General features: G+C 42.9%; 1 pseudogene; it reads left to right on the top strand.

The window, feature by feature from the left end:
* Positions 1-10840: 10840 nt before the first annotated feature.
* LOC124623364 lies at positions 10841-10958 on the top strand (annotated as a pseudogene).
* Positions 10959-11860: the final 902 nt, after the last annotated feature.

Here is an 11860-nt window from a genome sequence, read left to right as displayed (position 1 = left end):
TCACTGGGGACTAAGGACTCTGATGGTTATGATGGAGTGCCTGGCAGAACATTAAAGTACTGTTCTGCACATGTTATCTATGTATTTAGCCATATTTTTAATTTATCCTTTACGAATGGTCAGTTTCCTGAACGATTAAAGTACTCAGCAGTAAAGCAGCTTTATAAAATGCAAGAAAGGGATAATGGAGATAATTTAAGACCTATTTCTATGCCATCAGTGTTTGCCAAAGTTATTAAGAAGGCTGTGTAAGTGAGGATAACTGATCATTTAATATCACACGATTTGCTATCAAATGTACTGTTCAACTTTAGAAGTCGCTTAACAACTGAAATTGGTATATCCTCTTTTCTCTGTGAGGTACTGGAAGGGTTAAACAAAAGGTTTCGAACGCTAGGCATATTTTCTGGTTTTACTAAGGCGTTTGGATATGTTGATCACAAAACCATGCTCCAAAAGTTGGACAATTACGGAATACGGAGAGTAGCTACGGGGAATAGCTCGCAGTTGGTTCACGTCTTACCTTAGCAACAGACAGCAAAAGTTCATTATTCACAATGTTAAGAATGGCTGTGATGTGGGGTCATAGTCCGTTATGCTCAAGTGGGGGAGGGGGGGGGGGCGGGGATCAGTGTTGAGGCCGCTTGTGTTCCTTATGTATATAAATGATGTGCTCTCTAGTATTGCAGGTAACTGTAAAATTTTGTGTTTGCTCATGACCATAGCTTGGTAGTAATGGATGTTGTATGCAACATTGGATCGGTTTCGAATAGTATTGTTCATGACCTAAGTTCATGGCTAGTAGAAAATAAACTACCGCTAAAACACAGTAAGACTCAGTTTTTACAGTTTCTAACACACAATTCAACAAAACTTGACGTTTTATCTTCACAGAATGGGCATATGGTTAGTGAAACCAAACAGTTCAAATTTCTAGGTGTTCAGATACATAGTAAACTGTCGTGGAAAGCCCACGTTCAGCATTTTGTTCAAAGATTTAATGCTGCCATTTGTACTATTCGAACGGTATCAGAATTGAGTGATCGTTCGGCACGAAAAGTAGTCTGCTTTGCTTATTTTCATTAGCTTTGTCTTATAGTGTTATATTTTGGGGCAACTCTTCCCATTCTTGAATGATATTTTTGGCTCAGAAACGGGCGGTTCGGGCAATATGTGGTGTAAGTCCACGAACCTCTTGTCGACCCCTGTTCACGAGTCTGGGTATTTTGGCATTGGCCTCTCAATATATATATTCCTAACTGTAATTTCTTGTTAACAATATTAGCTTATTCCCAAGGTTAAGCAGCTTTCACTTAGTTAATACTCGGTAGAAATCAAACCTGCATCTCGGTCGGACTTCCTTAACTCTTGTGCAGAAAGGTGTGCAGTAAACTGCTGCTTCCATTTTCAGTAAGTTGCCACTCGAGTTCAAAAGTCTTAGCAGTGATCCGCGCGCTTTCAAATCGAACCTGAAGAGTTTCCTAATGGGTCACTCCTTCTATTCTTTCGAAGAGTTCCTTGAAAATGTAAGCTGATTCTTGTTGTATTGTTGACTGCGTTTACTTAAGATTATGTATTGACTTTTTTCGTGTTATAAACATTTTATTTTTATCTGTTATTACTTTTATGTTGTAATTTCATGTACAGACGCATTTCATGACCTTGGCGATTTGCTCCTCCATTTGGTCCCAAGGAACTTGACGTGTAAATAAAAATAAATAAAAAGTCATGAAATACATCCTAATATTCTGTAGGACCTCCTTTTGTTCGTCGTACCGCAGCAGATGGGCGTGGCATGGACTCAACAATCGTTGGAAGTCCCTAACAGAAATACTGAGCCATGCTGCCTCTATAACTATACATAATTTGCGAAATGGTAGCCTCTCGATTATGTCCCATAAAAGTTCGATGTGATTCAAGTCCAACGATCTGGGTCACCAAAACATTCGCTCGAATTGTCGAGATTGTTCTTCAAACCAATCGCGAAAACTGTGTCCTGGTGACATGGCTTATCGTCATCCATAAAAATGCCATCGTTGTTTGAGGACATGAAGTCCATGAATGGCTGCAGATCGGCACAAAGTAACCGAACATAGCTATTTCCAGCAAATGATCGGTTCAGCAGGACAAGAGAAAGCGGTCCATACTATTATGGGGTCACCACCAACTTGCACAGTGCCTTGTTGACCACCTATATCCATGTCTCCATGGTGTCTGTCACATTCGAACCCTATCATCAGCTGTTACCAAATTAAATCTGGACTCATCTGACCACGCCACGGTTTTGGAGTCACGTGGAGTCCAACCAACACCGTTACGAGCCCAGGAGATGTGCTGCAGGAGATGTCGTGCTTTTAACAAAGGCACTCGCGTTGATCGTCTGCCGCCATAGCCCATTAACGCAAAATTTCAGCTAACTTTCCTAGGGGATACGATCGTCTTACGTCCAACATTGTTTTCTGCGGTTATTTCACGCATTGGCTTGTCTCTTACCACTAACAACTCTTCGAAGATTGCGCTGGTCTTTGTAGTTGAGTGAAAGCCGTCGTCTATTGCATTGTCTTTGATGAGAGGTAACACCTGAAATTTGTTATGCTCTTGACACAGGATCTACGAATATTGAATTCCCTAACCATTTCTCTAATAGAATGTCCCATTCGTCCACCTCCAAATACCAATCCGTGGCCGAAGTCTCTTAATTCCCTTCGTGCGTCCATGATCATGTCAGCAACTTTTCAAGTGAATCACCTGGGTATAAATGACAGCTCCGCCAATACCTTGGGTACGCTATACTACCACTACCAGTGTATGTACATAGCGCTATGGCATAACTTTTGTCACCTCAGTGTATTCGATAGTGTGTGTGTGTGGGGAGGGGGGGGGGGAGGGGTGAGTGTTACGGGGTGGGGGAGGGGGGGGTGCTTAGAACTATCACACAGCTTTCCTCGAACACGGTTTCACTACAGTTATCCAGTATTGTTTCGTAACAAGTACATTGTCCTTCTTCTGTTAAATCCAATTTACGGTAGAATAAAAACCAGTCTAGAGAATTTGTGTATACACCTGAATAGCTACCATATAAATATCCACAAATTCTGTACACATCCTCGCAGTCCTGTCGTTGCGAATTCCTTTTTGGTTTGACTGAAGACACAGACAATACTGAGTCCATTGGTAGGTGTCAAGATACCTCTGATCGTATTCTGTATGCACATTGTAGCTCACGCAGCACTGCATCAGGCTACCAACAAGGGAGGAGTTCACTCATGCGAGGTATACGTCAAATTTCATCTTCCTGACTTTGAAATGCCATTTGACTATGATCATCTCCAAGTCTGTTTCCGTTATTATATAAGATGCCGGTCTTGTTTATAAGTTTGGTAGCATGGAGTTGTACACGTGGTCTAGTGGTAGCGTCTTTGATTCATAATCAAAAACGTCTTCGGTCCCCGGTTCGAACCCCGCCCCTGCCTAAATTTTGATAAATAATCAGCATTGGCGGCCGAAGACTTCCGGCACAAGAAATCAGCCTCATTCTGCCAACGGCCTTGTCAAAGAGGGCGGAGGAGCGGATAGGGGTTCAGGACACTCTCTTGTCCTAGGGGTGGGAAATGGCCCCTAAAGGCGGAAGAATCAGCAATGATCAACGGCATGAGGATACAGAAGGCAATGGAAACCACTGCATTAAAGACACGTAACGTGTATCCACAGAACATGCGGCCTGTAATCGAAGAAGTGTCATGATGATCTCTCCATTGGCAAAAGATTCCGGAATAGTCCCCCATTCGGATCTCCGGGAGGGGACTGCCAAGGGGGAGGTTACCATGAGAAGGAATTTGAATAATCAAAGAAAGGATAACGTCCTACGAGTCGGGGCGTGGAAGTCAGAAGCTTGAACGTGGTAGGGAAACTAGAAAATCTGGAAAGGGAAATGCAAAGGCTCAATCAAGATATAGTAGGGGTCAGTGAAGTGAAGTGGAAGGAAGACAAGCATTTCTGGTCAGATGAGTATCGGGTAATATCGACAGCAGCAGAAAATGGTACAACAGGGGTAGGATTCGTTATGAATAGGAAGGTAGGGCGGAGGGTGTGTTACTGTGAACAGATCAATGACCAGGTTGTTCTAATCAGAATCGACAGCAGACCAACACCGACAACGATAGTTCAGGTATACATGCCGACGTCGCAAGCTGAAGATGAACAGATAGAGAAAGTGTATGAGGATATTGAAAGGGTAATGCAGAATGTAAAGGGGGACGAAAATCTAATAGTCATGGGCGACTGGAATGCAGTTGTAGGGGAAGGAGTAGAAGAAAAGGTTACAGGAGAATATAGGCTTGGGACTAGGAATGAAAGAGGAGAAAGACTAATTGAGTTCTGTAACAAGTTTCAGCTAGTAATAGCGAATACCCTATTCAAGAATCACAAGAGGAGGAGGTATACTTGGAAAAGGCCGGGAGATACGGGAAGATTTCAATTAGATTACATCATGGTCAGACAGAGATTCCGAAATCACATACAGGATTGTAAGGCGTACCCAGGAGCAGATATAGACTCAGATCACAATGTAGTAGTGATGAAGAGTAGGCTGATACTCAAGACATTAGTCAGAAAGAATCAGTATGCAAAGAAGTGGGATACGGAAGTACTAAGGAAGAGCGGATAGGGGTTCAGGACACTCTCTTGTCCTAGGGGTGGGAAATGGCCCCTAAAGGCGGAAGAATCAGCAATGATCAACGACATGAGGATGCAGAAGGCAATGGAAACAACTGCAGTAAAGACACGTTACGTGTATCCACAGAACATGCGGCCTGTAATCGAAGAAGTGTCATGATGATCTCTCCATTGGCAAAAGATTCCGGAATAGTCCCCCATTCGGATCTCCGGGAGGGGACTGCCAAGGGGGAGGTTACCATGAGAAGAAGATTGAATAATCAAAGAAAGGATAACGTCCTACGAGTCGGGGCGTGGAAGTCAGAAGAATGTGAAGACATCGAAAAAGATGTGATTGTCGGAAGGACAGACTCAGTATACAGGAAAGTCAAAACAACCTTTGGAGACATTAAAAGCAGTTGAAGAGGAATGGACATCTCTGAAAAGGGCCATCAGAGAAGTTGGGAAGGAAAACATAGGTACAAAGAAGGTAGCTGCGAAGAAACCAAGAGTAACAAATGAAATACTTCAGTTGATTGATGAAAGGAGGAAGTACAAACATGTTCCGGGAAAATCAGGAATACAGAAATACAAGTCGCTGAGGAATGAAATAAATAGGAAGTGCAGGGAAGCTAAGACGAAATGGCTGCAGGAAAAATGTGAAGACATCGAAAAAGATGTGATTGTCGGAAGGACAGACTCAGTATACAGGAAAGTCAAAACAACCTTTGGAGACATTAAAGGCAATGGTGGTAACATTGAGAGTGCAACGGGATTACCACTGTTAAATGCAGAGGAGAGAGCAGATAGGTGGAAAGAATACATTGAAAGCCTCTATGAGGGTGAAGATATGTCTGATGTGATAGAAGAAGAAACAGGAGTCGATTTAGAAGAGATAGGGGATCCAGTATTAGAGTCGTAATTTATAAGAGCTTTGGACGACTTACGGTCAAATAAGGCAGAAGGGATAGATAACATTCCATCAGAATTTCTAAAATCATTCGGGGAAGTGGCAACAAAACGACTATTCACGTTGGTGTGTAGAATATATGAGTCTGGCGATATACCATCTGACTTTCGGAAAAGCATCATCCACACAATTCCGAAGACGGCAAGAGCTGACAAGTCGGAGAATTATCGCACAATCACATTAACAGCTGATGCATTGAAGCTGCTTACAAGAATAATATACAGAAGAATGGAAAAGAAAATTGAGAATGCGCTAGGTGACGATCAGTTTGGCTTTAGGAAAAGTAAAGGGACGAGAGAGGCAAATCTGCCGTTACGGCTAATAATGGAATCAAAGCTAAAGAAAAATCAAGACACTTTCATAGGATTTGTCGACCTGGAAAAAGCGTTCGACAATATAGAATGGTGCAAGCTGTTCGAGATTCTGAAAAACGTAGGGGTAAGCTATAGGGAAAGACGGGTCATATACAATGTGTACAACAACAAGGAGGGAATAATAAGAGTGGACGATCAAGAACGAAGTGCTCGTATTAAGATGGGTGTAAGACATGACTGTAGCCTTTCGCCCCTACTCTTCAATCTGTACATCGAGGAAGCAATGATGGAAATAAAAGAAAGGTTCAGGAGTGGAATTAAAATACAAGGTGAAAGGATATCAATGATACTATTCGCTGATGACATTGCTATCCTGAGTGAAAGTGAAGAAGAATTAAATGATCTGCTGAACGGAATGAACAGTCTAATGAGTACACAATATGGTTCAAATGGTTCAAATGGCTCTGAGCGCTATGGGACCCAACTTCTGAGGTCATTAGTCCCCTAGAACTTAGAACTAGTTAAACCTAACTAACCTAAGGACATCACACACATCCATGCCCGAGGCAGGATTCGACCCTGCGACCGTAGCGATCTCGCGGTTCCAGACTGCAGCGCCTAGAACGGCCACTTCGACCGGCTACACAGTATGGTTTGAGAGTAAATCGGAGAAAGACGAAGGTAATGAGAAGTAGTAGAAATGAGAACAGCGAGAAACTTTACATCAGGATTGATGGTCACGAAGTCAATGAAGTTAAGGAATTCTGCTACCTAGGAGCAAGGTGGACGTCAAATGCAGACTTGCTATGGCAAAAAAGGTATTTCTGGCCAAGAGAAGGCTACTAATATCAAATACCGGCCTTAATTTGAGGAAGACATTTCTGAGGATGTACGTCTGGAGTACAACATTGTATGGTAGTGAAACATGGACTGTGGGAAACCGGAACAGAAGAGAATCGAAGCATTTGAGATGTGGTGCTATAGACGAATGTTGAAAATTAGGTGAACTGATTAGGTAAGGAATGAGGAGGTTCTACGCAGAATCGGAGAGGAAAGCCATATGTGGAATACACTGATAAGGAGAAGGGTCAGGATGATAGGACATCTTCTAAGACATGAGAGAATGACTTCTATGGTACTAGAGGGAGATGTAGAGGACAAAAACTGTAGAGTAAGACAGAGATTGGAATACGTCAAGCAAATAATTGAGGACGTAGGTTGCAAGTGGTACTCTGAGATGAAGAGGTTAGCACAGGAAAGGAATTCGTGGCGGGCCGCATCAAACCAGTCAGTAGACTGATGACCAAAAAAAAAAAAAAAGCATGGAGTGATCTGATGCTAGACTAATGACCTTAATCGGTATTTCTTGCTGAACTAGCCAAGTGTGTGACACTAATGCCCCCAAACACTAAGTCATATTGTTATTTAACACATCCATTAATGATGATATGTAGTTTAATGGCCACACGTGATTAATTTTAAGTAGGAGGACTTCCTGTCTTCAAAACAAGAAATACAATATCTTTACCTTAACGGAGAGGAGAAAGCATACGGAGGCATATGGGTAACCGTTTTCCCATCGCTCTGTCTGCGAGTGGATCAGGAAAGAAAACGGCTAGTTGTGGTAAAGGGTACCCTCCGCCACGCACTGTACGCTGGCTTGCAGACTATGTATGAAGATGTAGATGTAGATGTAGAAAGTGCACATACAGCATTCGTCTGTAACAATGTACTCCAAGCCAGGGGAAATGTGTTGCCAAATTCTGCAATGAACGTAAGAGAATGCAAATTTGAGCCGTGAGGAAGTGCCTCCGATATCCGCCACCTTCGAATTCACTGAAGGGATCATTCAGAACGTCCCTATTAACTGACATCAGAACCTGAACCCTCGTCAACGTCTCTTCAGATTTTCAGAGTTCATCTAATTCATAGCATTTTCTTTTTTTTGCACGGAAACACTTGAACAGTCCTTTTGCTATAGTTCCCACGATTGTCCACCAAGTACATTTATCTTGTGTGTACAACATTTCGCGACGTCTTTTGTTAATGTTGATCCGATTTTCCTTAAATTGAAGCAAAAACTTTACTTCCTCTGTCTGCGCTTCTCCGACTTGACGTGTCCTATGTGTGCTAGCGTTCTCACGCGTTGATAACTTTTATGTTGTGGCCATGTGTGCATCTATTTGACAGGACACTTCGGTCATGTCGCCACCTTGTTGGTTTCAGATCTCTTCATGTCGAGCTACTTACTGACGGACTCCGTGCAGCCTCTCTATTTGTTCCTTAGGAACCCTCGATCACGACCTTTTGCACAAGAGCTGAATCTGCCTCTGTTACCATCTGGAATTGATATTTGCTATCTGTTCTTCTCGACTGGCTTCGTATTGTTTGCCGTAGTCTCTTCGTGGCACTTGGTAACAGTGTCTAACTCGATTTAACACTGGTAAGTACCGACTGAAGGTTCTCGACTATATCTCGATTTTCTGCTGTAAAATCATCTAGCCTTAAGTTAATATCCTTTCCCTACTCTTATATTTTTGTTGCAGTTGTTGCCTCAACTAGCTATTTTACTTCCTTTGATGCAAAACGGTTCAAATGGCTCTGAGCACTGTGGGACTTAACATCTGTGGTCATCAGTCCCTTAGAACTTAGAACTACTTAAACCTAACTAACCTAAGGACATCACACACATCCATGTCCAAGGCAGGATTCGAACCTGCGACCGTAGCGGTCACGCTATTCCAGACTGAAGCGGCTAGAACCGCACGGCCACGCTGGCCGGCCCTTTGATGCAGTTTCGCCTTGAATTTTTATTTCCCACATGAGAGCACGTGAGGTTCTAAAGTCAAAGACAGAGAGGAGATTAAGTGGCGTGTCTGAGTGCACCTCATTCTCTGCCACTTCGAGAGATGTCTGTCCCATGGAACGAGCTGTCTGCGATCTACTACCAACTAGACTCTCAGCTCTCGCGTCTCATATTAAGTCAAAACTTTGTTGAGTAACAACCTTCGCGCCACCGGTGAGTAGTAACGGAAACTGCGAGCTACCGACTTCGCTTTCCGCGTTCCGTGAACTTTCACCTGTTAAGGCTTCCTGAAAATCTCCTCATCGTCTGAGCCTCAACAAGTAGTACTTCTAGCTCGTAGCTGCGTTGAGTAGTACTTCTAGTTCGCAGCTGACTATCGTGAAATTAGACCCGGAAAACATTATAGACTCATAAATCCCTCACACAAGTACTATCTTTGTCACTTAACCTCTTTCAACAATCTCATAAGCTACAAACAACAAATCGATATGCGAATAAAATCGTTAACCACATAAAACAACCAAAAACAACGCCGTATAAACGACAACGCCAATTTCTTTTCCACGCAGAGAACTCAGAAAACACTCAAGCCAGAACTACCCTGTAAGAGCAAAGGGAAAAGATTAGTTACATACATTAATTCTTAATTCATTGTCTGAGAAAGGAATCAGAGATGTCACATAGAGCTATTCTACGGTAGGGTGGCCATAAAGCTTATAATGTAAGGGCTCTGTTTTTCAATTTGATAGCGTAGGTTGATCTGATGGTAAGCTAGTGAATTTAATCCGAATTTCTTACTAAAATACGAAGAATGTGACTGTAATAACATTCATAACTAACTCCAATTGTTCTGACCTGAAAACAAGTAAAACGTAGTGGAGACAAGCAGAACAGTATGGTGTCATGCAGCCAAATATAATGTTTTGCTGTAACTCACATCTTTCATAATCAACTGCCTGATGCAATTGAAAAAGGTCTGGTAGGCTCGAAGAAATGTTGAGTTCAAACAGTTATATCTTATAACAGTTACTTCTACATGCAGTAAATTTGAAATGTATAACAACCAATGTTTTTAAAAAGTGCTACCTTTTACGAAATGGGGAATTGACAGTAACTCGCCAGATAAAATGATCAGCAAGGGGGCCGCCTCCATTGGATCATGGCAAACGATTTTATAAACTTGTGCATGATCCAACATGCTGCAACTGAGGTAAGCATTGATGAGGGCACAGAACAGGAGAGAACTTTGCTGTTACTCATTCAAGGAGATTCGCGAAACTGATAAAGCTACAAATTCATTACCCGATTTCCACGGGACGCGAAAAAATCGAGAGAGGAATGGATATTAATCACAGTTAACAAACTAAGAGAATAAACATATGGGTGAAACTAAAAGAGGATGGTGTAAGGAATTTAGCGTATGACACACGTTACAAGGATTTCAGCCATTCTAAATGATTTTAGTACAGGGGACTATGACTGCGAATAAGCTCTGATCGAAGCGTCACTAGCAGTATCCCAGCAAGCATTTGTATTGCCTCTCAACGTCATTGCGTCATGGTACAGGTGCAAAGCGTGTTTCAATCGGCCAGCGGAATTTCCAACACATCCAGTCTGCATCCCGTCCCGTCTTCAACTGCCATCCGTTCACTCCTCAACACCCCCAGAACGACGCACTTTTTGTCGCACATGCCGGCCAGTAACGGGCCTACTTCCAGGCAGAACACGACGGCGAAATGGGGTCCCTTGTTTGCCCTTTTTAACTGATTGATTTTCTCAGAAGATATCGAAGCTTCTACCCTTAACTTCCAGATAAAAGCGGGCTGGGTCCTCTGCTACTATTTCTTTCCTTGTTCTTCGATTCTCCCCCATGCTATTGTCCTGTGCATTCAAATGTCAGCCCTCCGTTTCTAAGACTGAACAGAGCAGGAAATTCGCCTGAGCCCACAACCAAGGTAACAGAACTGTTATCATTCAAGACAGGAACTGTTCATGAAATAGAGGCTGGTGATCATAAAGGAAAAGTTAGGATTACATAAAACACGTACCCATACATAACTTCCTATAGGCATTTGTCTGAGAAGAATATGGTACAGCGCCAACGGCCTTGCCGCAATGGTAACACCGGTTCCCGTCAGTGCACCGAAGTTAAGCGCTGTCGGGTTGGGTTAGCACTTGGATGGGTGACCATCCGGTCTGCCGAGCGCTGTTGGCCAGCGGGCTGCACTCAGCCCTTGTGAGGCAAACTGAGGAGCTACTTGACTGAGAAGTAGCGGCTCCGATCTCGTAAACCGTCATACGGCCAGGAGAGCGGTGTGCTGACCACATGCCGCTCCATATCCGCATCCAGTGGCGCCTGTGGGCTGAGGATGACACGGCGGCCGGTCGGTACGGTTGGGCCTTCCAAGGCCTGTTCGGATGGAGTTTAGTTGTCGTTTAGAATATGGTATGGATGACACATAAAAATGATAAAATACCGTAACTAGGTGATATTCTAGATGAAAGGTGTATTCATATAAACGTACGTCTTTTGATTGTTAAAATCATAATTTGGCTATCGTCCTACAGCTAATCCATCCTGTGCATATCGCAGGGTGCCATCTACCCCAACACCTTTCTGGCTCCCACAAATCTGAGTAACTGCATCTCCAAGCATACTGCACGATTTTAGGTGAGTTGAATGGCAAAGCTGGAAATTTTGTCAATGTGATGCGCACATGGAGGTTCTTGATTGGAGGAATTCTCTCTTTGGACAGAGATGAAATGCCTGCCGAAATCTAAGATACATCAACCACATTAATCTCCCAGAATGCTCGTCTCCTCAGATCGGAAACAGAAAAGATTAATATGATAGTAATGAACTACAGGAGCAGCCATCGTAATGTCTCATAATCGTATCGCTTATTTAAGTCTATAATTTCCTTATTGTAGGACTAAATGAAAGTTCGCTAAAACCTGAAGTGAATACGAGAACGAAAGGATACATGTGGCAGAGTATTTGAGTAACCAGATCAAATATTCAGTGTTAAGGGCGAAGACGTGGAGCACAAATTGAAAACAATTCAAAAGCGACATTTTGTATGCAGTACACAAGTGCATATCGTAATCTTCTATTCA

The sequence above is a fragment of the Schistocerca americana genome, chromosome 7, assembly GCF_021461395.2.
Source record: "Schistocerca americana isolate TAMUIC-IGC-003095 chromosome 7, iqSchAmer2.1, whole genome shotgun sequence".
Taxonomy (NCBI): Eukaryota; Metazoa; Arthropoda; class Insecta; order Orthoptera; family Acrididae; genus Schistocerca; species Schistocerca americana.
This window is presented reverse-complemented; position numbering and strand designations above follow the sequence as displayed.